We start from the raw sequence: 15,815 nt of genomic DNA, 5'->3' as shown, positions 1-15,815 counted from the left end.
TCCAGGATGAGATAGTAAAAGCTTTGTGTTCCATAGTGTTGTTTTCATGTGGTTTAGGCCCAGACCATCACAGTAGGTGTGAGCAGAGCATGTTGAGCATCTGATACATAGCTCTTAGGTCTCAGTATGGGGCTTGAGCGTGTGTAATAGTGGGGGATGGGACTGTTGCTCTGCTCACAGCCTGGGCATATGTACGACTGTCCTGTTGAGGTCCTTGTTGCAGGGGCGAGGGGCAGAAGGGGCATAAGAAGGGACATTCTCTCTCTCTCCCATTACCTCTCTCTCTTCCTTTCTCTTTCTTCCATTTTCTCTCTTCTTCGCTCTCCCCTCTCTCTCATTCTCTCTCTCTCGTTTTCTCTCTCTCTCTCTCTCTCTCTCTCTCTCTCTCTCTCTCTCTCTATTCAATTCAATTCAATTCAAGGGGCTTTTTTGCCTAAGCAAGTGAAATAGATAATAAACAAAAGTTAAATAAACAATAAAAAACGCACAGTAAACATTACACTCACAAAAGTTCCAAAACAATAAAGACATTTCAAATATCATATTATGTCTATGTACAATGTTGTAAAGATGCGCAAACAGTTAAGGTACAAAGGGAACATAAATACACATAAATATGGATTTTATTTACAATGGTGTTTGTTCTTCACTGGTCGCCCTTTTCTTGTAGCAACAGGTCACAAATCTTACGCTGTGTTATTTCACCCAATAGATACGCAAGTTTATCAAAATTGGATTTGTTTTTGAATTCTTTGTGTATCTGTGTAATCGGAGGGAAATATGTGTCTCTAATATGGTCATATGTTTGGCAGAAGGTTAGAAGAGCAGCTCAGTTTCCACCTCATTTTGTGGACAGTGTTGCACATAGCCTGTATTCTCTTGAGAGCCAGGTCTGCCTACGGCAGCCTTTCTCAATAGAGTCTGTATACAGTCAAAAAAAGTCCTTAAGTTTGGGTCAGTCACAGTGGTCAGGTATTCTGCCGCTGTGTACTCTCTGTTTAGGGTCAGATAACATTCTAGTTTGCTTTGTTTTTTTTGTTAATCCTTTCGAATATGTTAAGTAATTATCTTTTTGTTTTCTCATGATTTGGTTGGGTGTAATTGTGTTGCTGTCCTGGGGCTCTGTGGGGTCTGTTTGTGTTTGTGAACAGAGCCTCAGGACCAGCTTGTTTAGGGGACTCTTCTCCAGGTTCATCTCTCTGTAGGTTATGGTTTTGTTATGAAAGATTTTGGAATTAGCGGGTATCGGCCTAATTCAGCCCTGCCAGCATTATTTGGTGTTTTATGTTGTACACTGACAATATTTTTGCAGAAATCTGCATGCAGAGTCTCAATTTGGTGTTTGTTATATTTTGTGAATTCTTGGTTGGTTAGCGGACCCCAGACATCACAACCATAAAGGGTTCTTTAACTGATTCAATAATTTTGGCCAGATCCTAATTGACATGTCGAATTTTATGTTTCTTTTGATGGTGTAGAATGCCCTTCTTGCCTTGTCTCTCAGATCGTTCACAGCTTTGTGGACGTTACCTGTGGCGCTGATGTTTAGGCCGAGGAATGTATCGTTTTTTGTGTGCTTTAGGGCAACGGTGTCTAGATGGAATTTATATTTGTGGTCCTGGCAACTGGACCTTTTTTGGAATGCCATTATTTTTGTCTTACTGAGATTTACTGACAGGGCCCAGGTCTGACAGAATCTGTGCAGAAGATCTAGGTGCTGCTGTAGGCCCTCCTTGGTTAGGGACCATTACCTTTCTCCCATTATCTTTCTCTCCCTCTCCCGTTATCCCTCGTCTTTGCTCTCCCATTCTCTCGCTCTCTCTCATCCTTCTCTCTCTCTCTCCTTCTCTCTCTCTCCCATCCTTTTCTCCCATCCTTTTCTCCCATCCTTCTCTCTCTCTTTCTCTCTCTCTCGCTCTGTGTCGTCCAGTCTTTCTTAAACATTCTAATAGATGACAAGTCAAATCCTAAGTAGTTGGTTAGAAATAAGAGAGGAAGAGCAATGTTACTGTGAGGTGAAATAATGGAGAATGAGAACAGTGTAACAGTAATGGGAGTTGGTGTGGCACTGAGATTAATGTGAGGTTGTTATTGGTCTAATGATGCAGTCATGAAATAGTTCCCTTAGCCGCCCTCAGTCTGGTCTGGTCTGGCCTACACTCACACATGAAACTAATAGAGAGGGTGTGTGTGTGTGTGCTCAGTGCTCACAGGAAATGGGCTAGATGCATTAGGCTCTCTGAGTTCTCTGGGACTCTTCGGTCAGCAGCGTAGCAGTGTAGTTACTGGTCTGGTTTTGGGAGGTAGAGTAAATAACAGAGATATCTGATTCGTCACACAGCCGTGGGGTGTGTGTGCGCGTGAATATTCTCCAGCGAGCCTCAGCAGACAGGAACCTGTACCTTCCAGTTCCTGTCTATACCTCCTCTACCCTCCAGTTCCTGTCTATACCTCCTCTACCCTCCAGTTCCTGTCTATACCTCCTCTACCCTCCAGTTCCTGTCTATACTTCCTCTACCCTCCAGTTACTGTCTATACCTCCTCTACCCTCCAGTTCCTGTCTATACCTCCTCTACCCTCCAGTTCCTGTCTATACCTCCTCTACCCTCCACTTCCTGTCTAAACCTCCTCTACCCTCCACTTCCTGTCTAAACCTCCTCTACCTCTACCCTCCAGTTCCTGTCTATACCTCCTCTACCCTCCATTTCCTGTCTATACCTCCTCTACCTTCCAGTTCCTGTCTATACCTCCTCTACCTTCCAGTTCCTGTCTATACTTCCTCTACCCTCCAGTTCCTGTCTATACTTCCTTTACCCTCCAGTTCCTGTCTATACCTCCTCTACCTTCCAGTTCCTGTTTATACCTCCTCTACCTTCCAGTTCCTGTCTATACCTCCTCTACCTTCCAGTTCCTGTCTATACCTCCTCTACCCTCCAGTTCCTGTCTATACCTCCTCTACCCTCCAGTTCCTGTCTATACCTCCTCTACCTTCCAGTTCCTGTCTATACCTCCTCTACCCTCCAGTTCCTGTCTATACCTCCTCTACCTTCCAGTTCCTGTCTATACCTCCTCTACCTTCCAGTTCCTGTCTATACCTCCTCTACCCTCCAGTTCCTGTCTATACCTCCTCTACCCTCCAGTTCCTGTCTATACCTCTACCCTCCAGTTCCTGTCTATACCTCCTCTACCTGTACCTTCCAGTTCCTGGCTATACCTCCTCTACCCTCCACTTCCTGTCTATACATCCTCTACCCTCCAGTTCCTGTCTGTACCTCCTCTACCCTCCACTCTGCTAGCAGGACTGATCTGATGGTAGTGATTGACAGTCCAGTGGTCTCAGTGGGAAAAGAGAGAGTTTCCAGCCTTGCAGCCTGAGGGCGCTTATGTACAGAGACTTCTTTGTATTTGTGAGGTAAATAGAAAAAGAGCTTGAGTTGATTGGTTGTTCCTTCCATTACTCAAATGTAGAAGAAGACAAACAACTTCCATCCCTCTATCTAATCTATCTCTGGGTTACCAGTCCCTCAACCTACCCTTCTCTCTCTCTCTCTCTCTCACTCTCGTGCTCTCTCTCTCTCTCACTCGTACTCTCCTCCCCTGATGTCATGGTTGGGAGACCCCAGGGAAAAGAGGGGTTTATGGGAATCTTCATACTCAGAGAGTGATGTCATGAAGAGGACACAGACCCTGCTGCCTCACACTGATATGGAGGGTTATTAGTCCTTCCTCCCTTCCCTCCTCCTCCTCCCATCCCTCCCTCCTCCTCCTCCCATCCCTCCTCTAGGTCAATCCCTCCTCTTATCCCTTGCCTTATCCATTCCTCTTCTCTTCTCCTCCCCTCTTATCTCCTAACCCTGGGCTGTGAAACCTCTTCTTTCTGTTAGAGTATTTGAGTGAATATGTAGCCTCTCTTCCTCGCTAATCTGTGTGTGATGCTTTCTGTCTGTCTTTTTTGTCTATTTTTCTGTCTGTATTTCTGTCTGTCTTTCTTTCTCTTTCTCTCTGTGGCATCACCATTCTAAATATAAAGAGAGAAAACGAAGGAGGAGAGAGAGAGAGAAGGAGGGAGCAAAGAGAGAGAGAGAGGCGGCGAGCGGCCAGTCCTGGTTTAGAGCTCCTCTTTAATGGTGGAGGTGTAAATCTACTCCCCCCCCCCCCCCCCCCCCCCCCCCCACACACACACGGAGAGACAGACACACAGACACACACACACATGCACACACAGACCCACTCACAGATCAATAAAGTTAATTTAAAACATTCACAGTCTGCCATCTGAAATCAACCATTTAATAAGATGCTGTTCGTGTAAAACTGGTATAGGCCCCTTCAGATTTACTACAGAAGGAAAGAAGGAGAGGCAGATTGCTCAAGACTGACTTTGAAATTAGATGTTTATCCGTGTCCTGAGGACGCTGGGAAATGCATTAGAAACCGGTCACTAGGGGCAACAGTGAGTGATATTACCTTCAAGTAGGCTTGGGATGGATGGAGGGATGGATGGTGGGATGGATGCCAGAGAGGAGGAGGAGGACAAAAGGGAGAGAGAGGGAAGGGAGGGAGGAAGGAGAGGAAAGGGAGGTTAGGGGAGGGAAGGAGGAGGATAGGGGAGGAGAAGATTAGGGGATGGAGGAGGTTAGGGGACAGGGAATGAGGATAGGAGAGGGAGGAGGAGGTTAGGGGAGAGGGAAGGAGGATAGGAGAGGAAAGAGGAGGTTAGGGGAGAGGGAAGGAGGATAGGAGAGGGAGGAGGAGGTTAGGGGAGAGGGAAGGAGGATAGGAGAGGGAGGAGGAGGTTAGGGGAGAGGAAAGGAGGATAGGAGAGGGAGGAGGAGGTTAGGGGAGGTAGATTTGGATAGGAGAGGGAGGGGTAGGGAGGGAAGAGGAGGTTAGAGAGGGAGGAGGAGGTTAGTGAAAGAGGAGGTTAGGGGGTGGAGGAGGATGATAGGGGTGGAGGAGGAGGATAGGGGATGAGAAGGAGGAGGTTAGGGGAGGGAGGAGGTTAGGGGATGAGGAGGTTAGGGGAGGGGGAGGAGGATAGGAGAGGGACGATAATGAAGATAGGTGAGGAAGGAGGAGGTTAGTGGAGGGAGTAGGAGGAGGTTAGGGGAGGGAGGAGGAGGATAGGGGAGGAGGAGGATAGGGGAGGAGGTTAGGGGAGGGAGGGGGAGGTTAGGGGAGGAGGAGGTTAGGGGAGGGAAGAGGAGGTTAGGGGAGGAGGAGGTTAGGGGAGGGAGGGGGAGGAAAGGGGAGGGAGGAAGAGGTTAGGGGAGGGAGGAGGTTAGGGGAGGGAGGGGAAAGGGGAGGGAGGAGGAGGTTAGGGGAGGGAGGGAGTAGGTTAGGGACGGTAGATTTGGATAGGAGAGGGAGGAGGAGGTTAGGGGAGAGGGAAGGAGGATAGGAGAGGGAGGAGGAGGTTAGGGGAGTGGGAAGGAGGATAGGAGAGGGAGGAGGAGGTTAGGGGAGAGGGAAGGAGGATAGGAGAGGGAGGAGGAGGTTAGGGGAGAGGGAAGGAGGATAGGACAGGGAGGAGGAGGTTAGGGGAGGTAGATTTGGATAGGAGAGGGAGGGGTAGGGAGGGAGGAGGAGGTTAGCGGAGGGAGGAGGAGGTTAGCGGAGGGAGGAGGAGGTTAGGGGAGGGAGGAGGAAGATTGGAGGGGGAGTGAGGAGGAGGAGGAGGAGGATAGGGGAGGAAGGAGGAGCTAAGGGGAGGGAGGAGGAGTTTGGGAGGGGGGTTAGGGGTGGGAGGAGGAGGTTAGGGGTGGGAGGAGGAGGAGAGGAGCTGTATTTCTGTTTTTGGATAGAGATATCAGACTGCAGTGGTTTGGATAGAGATATCAGACTGCAGTGGTTTGGATAGAGATATCAGACTGCAGTGGTTTGGATGGAGATATAAATATGCAGTGGTTTGGATAGAGATATCAGACTGCAGTGGTTTGGATAGAGATATCAGAATGCAGTGGTTTGGATAGAGATATAAATATGCAGTGGTTTGGATAGAGATATCAGACTGCAGTGGTTTGGATAGAGATATCAGACTGCAGTGGTTTGGATAGAGATATAAATATGCAGTGGTTTGGATAGAGATATCAGACTGCAGTGGTTTGGATAGAGATATCAGAATGCAGTCGTTTGGATAGAGATATCAGAATGCAGTGGATTGGATAGAGATATCAGACTGCAGTGGTTTGGATAGAGATATCACAATGCAGTGGTTTGGATAGAGATATCACAATGCAGTGGTTTGGATAGAGATATCACAATGCAGTGGTTTGGATAGAGATATCAGAATGCAGTGGTTTGGATAGAGATATCACAATGCAGTGGTTTGGATAGAGATATCAGACTGCAGTGGTTTGGATAGAGATATAAATATGCAGTGGTTTGGATAGAGATATCAGACTGCAGTGGTTTGGATAGAGATAACAGAATGCAGTGGTTTGGATAGAGATATCAGAATGCAGTGGTTTGGATAGAGATATAAATATGCAGTGGTTTGGATAGAGATATCAGACTGCAGTGGTTTGGATAGAGATATAAATATGCAGTGGTTTGGATAGAGATATCAGACTGCAGTGGTTTGGATAGAGATATCAGAATGCAGTCGTTTGGATAGAGATATCAGAATGCAGTGGATTGGATAGAGATATCAGAATGCAGTGGTTTGGATAGAGATATCACAATGCAGTGGTTTGGATAGAGATATCATAATGCAGTGGTTTGGATAGAGATATCACAATGCAGTGGTTTGGATAGAGATATCAGAATGCAGTGGTTTGGATAGAGATATCAAAATGCAGTGGTTTGGATAGAGATATCAGAATGCAGTGGTTTGGATAGAGATATCAGAATGCAGTGGTTTGGATAGAAATATCACAATGCAGTGGTTTGGATAGAGATATCAGAATGCAGTGGTTTGGATAGAGATATCACAATGCAGTGGTTTGGATAGAGATATCACAATGCAGTGGTTTGGATAGAGATATCACAATGCAGTGGTTTGCATAGCGATATCAGAATGCAGTGGGTTGGATAGAGATATCAGAATGCAGTGGTTTGGATAGAGATATCAGAATGCAGTCGTTTGGATAGAGATATCAGAATGCAGTGGATTGGATAGAGATATCAGAATGCAGTGGTTTGGATAGAGATATCACAATGCAGTGGTTTGGATAGAGATATCATAATGCAGTGGTTTGGATAGAGATATCACAATGCAGTGGTTTGGATAGAGATATCAGAATGCAGTGGTTTGGATAGAGATATCAAAATGCAGTGGTTTGGATAGAGATATCAGAATGCAGTGGTTTGGATAGAGATATCAGAATGCAGTGGTTTGGATAGAAATATCACAATGCAGTGGTTTGGATAGAGATATCAGAATGCAGTGGTTTGGATAGAGATATCACAATGCAGTGGTTTGGATAGAGATATCACAATGCAGTGGTTTGGATAGAGATATCACAATGCAGTGGTTTGCATAGCGATATCAGAATGCAGTGGGTTGGATAGAGATATCAGAATGCAGTGGTTTTGATAGAGATAACAGAATGCAGTGGTTTGGATAGAGATATCACAATGCAGTGGTTTGGATAGAGATATCACAATGCAGTGGTTTGGATAGAGATATCACAATGCAGTGGTTTGGATAGAGATATCACAATGCAGTGGTTTGCATAGAGATATCAGAATGCAGTGGGTTGGATAGAGATATCAGAATGCAGTGGTTTTGATAGAGATAACAGAATGCAGTGGTTTGGATAGAGATATCACAATGCAGTGGTTTGGATAGAGATATCACAATGCAGTGGTTTGGAAAGAGTTGTCAGAGCCACATATTGACAGCAGTAATGCAGAACCACCTCATAAACAGGGAAAGAATTTTCTGCATGTGTTTTAATGAGCAGCAGTGTGATTAGATGGTGTGTGTGTGTGTGTGTGTGTGTGTGTGTGTGTGTGTGTGTGTGTGTGTGTGTGTGTGTGTGTGTGTGTGTGTGTGTGTGTGTGTGTGTGTGTGTGTGTGTGTGTGTGTGTGTGTGTGTGTGTGTGTGTGTGTGTGTGTGTGTGTGTGTGATAAGATGGAAGCAATGTGGTGTTTTAATATCCCTGTGTTCAGAATGTCTCCCAGCTTTTAAACTATATAAAACCAGAAGCTATAACCCTGGATAGAACCAATCATTAATATTTCTATTAGGAAACACTATGTTTGGAGTCATTTAGCCAATAGCACAAAGGGAGTGTGTGTGTGTGTGTGTGTGTGTGTGTGTGTGTGTGTGTGTGTGTGTGTGTGTGTGTGTGTGTGTGTGTGGTGTGTGTGTGTGTGTGTGTGTGTGTGTGTGTGTGTGTGTGTGTGTGTGTGTGTGGCATTGTTAGCCCACAGCAGAAAGACACTACGTAGTGAAATTGGAATATTAAATGGAAATTCTGTGTTTATCAGTAATGACCTTACTGAAGCTATGAAGACTTCAGGCCTGTTATAATGCTTCATATAATGTCATATAATGTCACATAATATAGTCATGATGTCATCTGATGACGTGGCAGTGAAGAGAGTCAGTCTGCCTAGTGATGACGTGGCAGTGAAGAGAGTCAGTCTGCCTAGTGATGACGTGGCAGTGAAGAGAGTCAGTCTGCCTAGTGATGACGTGGCAGTGAAGAGAGTCAGTGTGCCTAGTGAGGACGTGGCAGTGAAGAGAGTCAGTCTGCCTTGTGATGACGTGGCAGTGAAGAGAGTCAGTCTGCCTAGTGATGACGTGGCAGTGAAGAGAGTCAGTCTGCCTAGTGATGACGTGGCAGTGAAGAGAGTCAGTGTGCCTAGTGAGGACGTGGCAGTGAAGAGAGTCAGTCTGCCTTGTGATGACGTGGCAGTGAAGAGAGTCAGTCTGCCTTGTGATGCCGTGGCAGTGAAGAGAGTCAGTCTGCCTAGTGATGACGTGGCAGTGAAGAGTGTCAGTCTGCCTTGTGATGCCGTGGCAGTGAAGAGAGTCAGTCTGCCTAGTGATGACGTGATGACTAGGCCTCCCTTTATGCCCAGTATCTTTCCTGGAGGATTGGTGGCCTCCCTGCACACACACCAACTCAACATACAGCCTTCATACACACACACCCCCTGATCTGATACAATCACAACACTACTACAGAGGGTGTGTCTGTTACAGTTGGGGCAATATTACAATAGTATCTGTAAGGAAAAGGGTCTCGCAGCACACGTAACATTTCCAAGTAATTTAACTATTTTCTATTTTCTAAAGTCTATTTCAATAAATACATTATATAGAGAATGTAAAAGAGGAATGTAGGTTATACAGATCGGAGAATTCCACCAACAGAGCGCAAAATGTCCAGTCAGAAAATGTTTTTTCTCTCTCTCTCTCTCTCTCTCTCTCAATTTCGAGTCTCATAGCAAAGGGTTTGAATACTTATGTAAATAAGGTATTTCATTTATTATTTTTTTTAATACATTTGCAGTCATTTCTAAAAACCTGTTTTCGCTTTGTCATTATAGGGTATTGTGATGTCATAATGGGGTTTGTGTGTAGATTGATGAAGAGAAAAAATTATGTAATCAATTGTAGAATAAGTCTGTGACCTAACAAAATGTGGAAAAACGTCAAGGGGTCTGAATGCTTTCCGAATGCACTGTATCTACTTCTGTACATTTCATTCTTCGTATATCTACTGCTGTACATCTCTTCATTAATAAATACAGCTCTACACATCAATATTAATATATATTCTGCTGTAAATATGTGTTAATATATCTACTGCTGTACATTCTTCATTAATAAATACAGCTCTACATATCAATATTAATATATATTCTGCTGTAAATATGTGTAAATATATCTACTGCTTTACATATCATTCTTAATATATCTACTGGTGTACATATCATTTTTATATATACTGCTGTACATATCATTCCTGATATATTTACAGCTGTACATATCATTGTCAATGTTTATACTGCTGTACATATAATTCTTAATATGTCTACTGCTTTACCTATCATGTTTATGTCTACTGCTGTATATATTATTCTTAATATATCTACTGCTGGATATATTTCTTAATATATCTATTGCTGTATATATCATTCTTAGTTAATCGTCTTGATGTATATACACATAGATGGTATTTGGATTACTGATACAGCGTCATTTGGATTTCTGATAGTGTTTTTAGTTGACATAGTCCCCATAGTCCCCACAATGCAAAACCCAGCATCATATTGGGATGATATATGTATTTTTAAAGTTACATATCTTGGAAACTTGATTGCTGACTAGCAAAACATTTTGGGACTATGTCAACAATGGACTAATAAAACAAATACCAAAAGATCGTTTTTGGGTGGAGTTTTCCTTTAAGTCAAAACTGTGACTAGGCCACTCAGTAACATTTCATGTCTTCTTGGTAAGCAACTCTAGTGTCTATTTGGCCTTGTGTTTTAGGTTATTGTCCTGATGAAAGGTGAGTTTGTCTCCCACTGTCTGTTTGGAAAGCAGAATGAACCAGGTTTTCCTGTAGGATTTTGCTTAGCTCTGTACGGTTTATTTTTATCCCCCAAAAAACTCCAGAGTCCTTGTCAAGGACAAACATACCCATAACATGATGCAGCCACCTCCATGCTTGAAAATATGACTTTGTTTCAAGAAACTAGGCGTATGTCGCACATTGCGACTTCACAGGAGAGGCATTTGAATGAAAACATTTATTTTATTTTTTTTATCAAAATGCGTTTTTTGGAACATGTGAACTTTCATGTGTCTTAATAACAAACGTGTATGCCATCTGCAAATACGAATAAAATGGTTAAATTACGAGCCTACATGGTTTAGCCACAGAAAAAGGAACCTTCCCTCAAACCAGGATTGGCTGAGATAATGGATTGGGCTGGACATGTTGAGAGATGAGTTTGGATTGGTCTGCCAAGTAACATGCTTCTGTCTGTAAATTGACCTGCTCATTATGTGTAGATCAGTGGAAACCAACTTTTTCTGAGTCAAGATCACGTTATGTTTTACTGGACTGATAGCCAGCATCTGATGGCCAGTCTGAGGGGAAGGAGGGAGCAGTGGTGAGGCTGCCTCTCATCTGATGGCCAGTCTGAGGGTAGGGAGGGAGCAGCGGTGAGGCTGCCTCTCATCTGATGGTCAGTCTGAGGGGAAGGAGGGAGCAGCGGTGAGGCTGCGGGAGCAGCGGTGAGGCTGCCTCTCATCTGATGGTCAGTCTGAGGGGAAGGAGTGAGCAGCAGTGAGGCTGCCTCTCATCTGATGGTCAGTCTGAGGGGAAGGAGGGAGCAGCGGTGAGGCTGCCTCTCATCTGATGGTCAGTCTGAGGGGAAGGAGGGAGCAGCGGTGAGGCTGCCTCTCATCTGATGGTCAGTCTGAGGGGAAGGAGGGAGCAGCGGTGAGGCTGCGGGAGCAGCGGTGAGGCTGCCTCTCATCTGATGGTCAGTCTGAGGGGAAGGAGTGAGCAGCAGTGAGGCTGCCTCTCATCTGATGGTCAGTCTGAGGGGAAGGAGGGAGCAGCGGTGAGGCTGCCTCTCATCTGATGGTCAGTCTGAGGGGAAGGAGGGAGCAGCGGTGAGGCTGCCTCTCATCTGATGGTCAGTCTGAGGGGAAGGAGGGAGCAGCGGTGAGGCTGACCCTCACCAGACTCACTGTCCCTCTGCTCTCCCTCCACTGAGAAAAGGGGACACAGTCTTCCAGCTGATGGCGAAACTCAAGTGGCTCTGCATTATTTCTCCCTCAAGCACCAATTCCTGTTGTTAGTCCTTCGACCAGAGGAAGTGAAATATTTCTCGATGTTAAAAAATACAATTATCGAAATGTGCATTTTTATGACTTATCAAACTGTTGAACAAAGTGTTGAATAACAACTTAAACATGAACTTACTCATAATATTATCTTATTAAGATGGCGCCAGAGACGTTTTACGTGCTCCCAGCAGATTGCATTTTTTTGTTTGTTTATTTGATTTGTTTGTAACTTATTTTGTACATAATGTTGCCGCTACCGTCTCTTATGACCGAAAATAACTTCTAGACATCAGGACTGAGATTACTCACCACGGACTAGCAGAATCCTTTTTTTCCCTGTCATGACTCTGATGAGCCCGACGCGAAGGATATACTGCTTCCTCTGGAACAGGCCCCAATCTGCGTGAAGAGGAGGCGGAGAAAGAGGTCGGGCTGCCTTCTGAGAATTTGTAGGCGATCGAATAAATAAACCCCCACTTCCCTCCATTCTGCTAGCAAACATTCAATCGACAAGTTACGTGGAAAATGAAACTACCAACGGGACATTAAAAACTGTAACATCTAACCCTGACCGTAACGATGACAATATCAACATACATCTGGCTGGTTATACGATGTACCGGCAGGATAGAACAGCAGCGTCTGGTAAGACAAGAGGTGACGGGCTATGTATTTTTGTAAACAACAGTTGGTGCACAATATCTAAGGAAGTCTCGAGCTATTGCTCGCCTGAGGTAGAGTATCTCATGATAAGCTGTAGACCACTCTACATACCGAAAGAGTTTTCATCTATATTCTTTGTAGCTGTTTACATACCATCACAGTCAGAGGCTGGCATTAAGACAGCATTGAATGAGCTGAATTCCACCATAAGCAAACAAGAAAATGCTCACCCAGAGGCGGCGCTCCAAGTAGCCAGGGACTTTAATGCAGGGAAACTTAAATCCGTTTTACCAAACTTCTATCAGCATGTTAAATGTGCAACCAGAGGGAAAATAACTCTGGACCACCTATACTCCACACACAGAGATGCATACAAAGCTCTCCCTCGCCCTCCATTTGGCAAATCTGACCACAATTATATCCTCGTGATTTCTGCTTACAAGCAAAAATTAAATCAGGAAGCACCAGTGACTAGATCAATAAAAAAGTGGTGAGAGGAAGCAGATGCTAAGCTACAGGACTGTTTTGCTTGCACAGACTGGAATATGTTCAGGGATTCCTCCGATGGCATTGATGAGTACACCACATCAGTCATTAGCTTCATCAATAAGTGCATCGATGACGTCGTCCCCACAGTGACCGTACGTACATACCCCAACCAGAAGCCATTGATTACAGACAACATCCGCACTGAGCTAAAGGCTAGAGCTGCCACTTTCAAGGAGCAGGACTCTAACCCGCACTGACCTAAAGGGTAGAGCTTTCAAGGAGTGGGACTCTAACCCGGAAGCTTCTAAGAAATCCCGCTATGCCCGCCGAGAAACCATCAAACAGGCAAAGCGTCAGTACAGGACTAAGATCAATTCGTACTACACCGGCTCTGACGCTCGTCGGATGTGGAAGAGCTTGCAAACCATTACAGACTACAAAGGGAATCACAGCCGAGAGCTGCCCAGTGACACGAGCGTACCAGAAGAGCTAAACTACTTCTATGCTCGCTTCGAGGCAAATATCACTGAAACATGCATGAGAGCACCAGCTGTTCCGGAAGACTGTGTGATCATGCTCTCCATAGCCGATGTGAGTAAGACCTTTAAACAGGTCAACATTCACAAGGCCGCAGGACCAGATGGATTACCAGGACGTGTACTGCGAGCATGCGCTGACCAACTGTGTCTTCATTGACATTTCATTGACAGTGTCTTCATTGACATTTTCAACCTCTCCCTGTCCAAGTCTGTAATACCAACATGTTTCATGCAGACCACCATAGTCCCTGTGCCAAAGAACACTAAGGTAACCTGCCTAAATGACTACCGCCCCGTAGCACTCACGTCCGTAGCCATGAAATGCTTTGAGAGGACGATCATGGCTCACATCAACACCATCATCCCAAAAACCCTGGACCCACTCCAATTTGTATACCGCCCCAACAGATCCACAGATGATGCAATCTCTATTGCACTCCACACTGCCCTTTCCCACCTCGACAAAAGGAACACTTATGTGAGAATGCTAGTCATTGACTACACCTCAGTGATAAACACCATAGTACCCTCAAAGCTCATCAATGAGCTAAGGACTCTGGGACTAAACACCTTCCCCTGCAACTGGATCCTGGACTTCCTGACGGGCCACCCCCAGGTAGTAAGGGTAGGTGACAACACATCTGCCACAGTGATCTTCTACACAGGGGCCCCTCAGGGGTGCGTTCTCAGTCCCTTCCTGTACTCTCTTTTCACTCATGACTGCACGGCCAGGCACAACTCCAACACCATCATTAAATTTCCAGATGACTCAACATCGACAATGACGAGACATCCTATAGGGAGGATGTCAGAGACTTGGCCGTGTGGTGCCAGGACAACAACCTCTCTCTCATCGTGATCAAGACAAAGGAGATGATTGTGGACTACAGAAAAAAGAGGACCGAGCACGCCCCCATTCTCATCGACGGGGCTGCAGTGGAGCACCAACAAACTAGAATGGTCCAAGCACACCAAGACAGTAGTGAAGAGAGAAAGACAAAACCTATTCCCCCTCAGGAGACTGAAAAGATTTGGCATGGGTCCTCAGATCCTCAAAAGGTTCTACATCTGCACCATCGAGAGCATCCTGACTGGTTGCATCACTGCATGGTATGGCAACTGCTCGGCCTCCGACCGCAAGGCACTAGAGAGGGTAGTGCGAACGGCCCAGTACATCACTGGGACCAAGCTTCCTGCCATCCAGGACCTCTATACCAGGCGGTGTGAGAGGAAGGACCTAAAAATTGTCAAAGACTCCAGCCACCCTAGTCATAGACATAGCCCCACCACCCCCTCTTTACATCGCTGCTACTTTCTGTTGTCATCTGTGCATCATCACTACATGTACATATTACCTCAACTAACCGGTGCCCCCGCACACTGACTCTGTACCGGTACCCCCCCCCCCCCCCTGTATATATTCTCGCTATTGTTATTTTGCTGCTGCTCTTTAATTACTTGTCACTTTTATTTCTTATTCTTATCCGTATTTTTTTTAAACTGCATTGTTGGTTAGGGGCTCGTAAATAAGCATTTCACTGTAAGGCCTAAACCTGTTGTATTCGGCGCATGTGACAAATAAAATTTGATTTGATTTGAATAAAAGCAGCTCTTTGCTGTATTCATTGAGTCTCTCTCTAGTCATGGTTCTAAAAACTTTGAAATCTCACAGCATCAACTTTGCTGTGTGTTCGAGGCTTCTTTTTTTACAGTCTATGGCTCGAAGGAAACTGTGCAAACACCGTGATCTGAGCCTGTAGGTGCACTTGATCTGCTGGGAAGGCAGAGTTATACTTATACCTTCAGACATATGAAATGGTTCAAAATGGGAACATTTTGCCTTCCCAGCAGGCCCAGAGAGCAAATCAAGTGCACTATCAGCAACAGTGCAAAACAAATAAGATAAAAGGCTTTATCGTTGGGTTTTTAACAGAAATGTTTGGTGATCAACTAGGAATGGCTTTGAGATCGTTCGGTTGGTGACCTTTGATGTAGATAATCCACCACACATTTTTTGAAAGAACTCTCCACTTTCTGGAGGATGATCGTGCCTTGCTGACTCTCTCTAACTCAGAAAATGAAACGGACAATGAGGAACATTTTAAACGAACCAGACATTGTAAAGTCTTCGATGACAGTGATGAGGGAAGAAAATGGCGATCAACAGTTGACCGAGTTTTGAAGTCTGTGGAATGCCTTGGGGAAACAGAGAATCATAGCTGCGTTCGATTGCAAATATGCAGAGGGAATCAAAAAGACCTGTCCCCTGGATTACATCAGTTGAGAGGTTGACATCATCACTATACCCTGGGTGTATAACCTAACTGACTACCCTCTATACCCTGAGGTGTACCCTAAC

The sequence above is a fragment of the Salmo salar genome, chromosome 15, assembly GCF_965601325.2.
Source record: "Salmo salar chromosome 15, fSalSal1, whole genome shotgun sequence".
Classification (NCBI taxonomy): Eukaryota; Metazoa; Chordata; class Actinopteri; order Salmoniformes; family Salmonidae; genus Salmo; species Salmo salar.
The sequence above is the reverse complement of the archived record's forward strand: the minus strand, read 5'-3'. Positions refer to the sequence as shown.